Below are 2200 nucleotides of genomic sequence, written 5' to 3' on the forward strand. Positions count from 1 at the left end.
GAATATTAATAATGTGAATTTTTAATTTTATGCATTTTAAATTTAAGTCTGGTGTGAATTTAAAAACAAAAATTTACTTTATTTCACTAAGTTAAAAATATGATTTTTAAAATTCGTCGTGAGTTGAAGACTAGGTCGTTGAACCGAAATTGCTTTACCCAAGGGCGGGACGAGAACTTTTATTATCATTATTTTTAATCTTATTGAATTAAAGTATGCCAAAAACATTAAAAAAACCCAAAAATCTTTGCTTTTAAAACAACGCTTAAAAAGTGACAAATTTTAAAATTTTGTCGAGGGACGGACTAGGACAACGATTCGAAACGCCCTCATCCTAAAAAGAAACAAAATTTTTAATTTTTAATCAATTATTTGTTTTAAAAGTATAAGATTTTTATATAAAAAAAAAAAAATTCAGACCCCATGCGATCGCATGGGGTTCATTCACAAAAACCATGCGGTCGCATGGTGATAAAAAACTTGGCAGAATAAAAGTTCCCAGCGAGTTCTCTGTCTTCACAAACAAAACACACACATACACGAATATACTCTCAAAAACATCCCTAAAATCATCAAATTTTCACCAAATTCAACCAAATTTCTTGCTATAATCCGCTCTAATCATGAAATTGTTCAAAAGTTTTTCAAAGAAGGTAAAGATTTCACCCCTAAACTCTTTAAATTTTCAATTTTAGTGTTCTTGAGCTAAATTTTACCTAATTTAATTTTGTTAATTTCTAGTGTAATTAGAGTTAAATTGTTAGTATATTATGCATGTATAACCTAGATTGATGCTATTTAACATGATTTGAAGCCAAAAACTTCAAAAATTTTAGGAATCTAGGGTTTGTGTTCTTGAGCAATTTGGAGCTTTTTGATATAAACAGGTTATGGCCGATTTTTGTCATGGATTATTGCTAAATTAAGTAGTGTAACATGTTTAGGTAGCTAAATGATCCAAACTTTGATCCTAAACATGATTTTTGAAAATTAAAGTAGACTTTTTAGGTCTAAAATTCATGAACTTGATTAAATTGATGTAAATGTCATTTGAAACTTGTTTAATTGCTAGTAATGGTTATTTTAACATGTTATTTGAGTTGAATGCTTATGAACTTTGTAAACATTTTCATATATGCTTATTTGAAAAAGTGTAGAATTGTTAAAATTGTAAAAATATGTATAAGTTTAATTTTGATTGAACATGTTATTGTAATTATTTCAAGTTGTTATTTTACAAACACTAATGCATATTTGGATGCACAAATTTTGTGTTTAATGTGTTTTGCAGAGATATATCGATACTGATGGTGCATCATCATCATCTAGGCAACCTGCTCCGGAACCACAGCCAGAGATGCAATATGAGCCACAATATGAACCGGAGCAACAACAGGAAAAACAACAACAACAACCTGATCAACACATACCATACTATGATCCGCAACAAGAATATGTTAATGCCTACGTAATTTTTCCGATTCATCCGATAATAGAACACCCAACGATTCATGAAGAAAAGTTGCATCCCAATTTGAGATTTGATCAAAGTTGGAGAGACTACCCGACGTATCAAAGTAACAAATTTAAACTGGTAACGAAAAATGTAGAAGTGCCGAGGGTAATCGATTGGGAGCCTTTGGAAAGGGTCCAACTAGTTAACTCAGTTAGACAGCATCTGATCCAAAGGTATGGCAGCTCTTCTTTTCTCGATTGAGAACGTTTATTCACCATTCGTAGGCCTGTATATAAGGAATGGTGTGTTGAGCTTATGAGTACTATATCACTTAATGCGGATGTAGTTAGGTTAGATGATAGAAGTTTTCTTAGATTTTTACTTGGCCGTAGGATGTATAGGATGTCCATGCTGGACATGGCCAGGGCTTTACAGATTTACACTCCTGGTGAATTACTACTATCTGATTGTACAAATTTGATTTATCATGGAGAAATGGTAGATAGAAATTTTGACGCAGACGCCATCTGGAGGCGTATGTCAAATTATAATGTTTTTAGCTAATTCGTATTATCCATAGATTTTTAGCTAATTCGATTACACAAAGAGGTAAAAACAAGGAGAAGATGACCTTACATGATTTATTTTACCTTAAGTGTATTCGAAACACTAGAAGCTTTGTTAATATCCCCTACTGTGTTGGTTTTTATCTGTCCAAAATGGTGGCAGGAATACAGGATGGGG

This window comes from Rutidosis leptorrhynchoides, chromosome 1, assembly GCF_046630445.1.
Source record: "Rutidosis leptorrhynchoides isolate AG116_Rl617_1_P2 chromosome 1, CSIRO_AGI_Rlap_v1, whole genome shotgun sequence".
Lineage (NCBI taxonomy): Eukaryota > Viridiplantae > Streptophyta > Magnoliopsida > Asterales > Asteraceae > Rutidosis > Rutidosis leptorrhynchoides.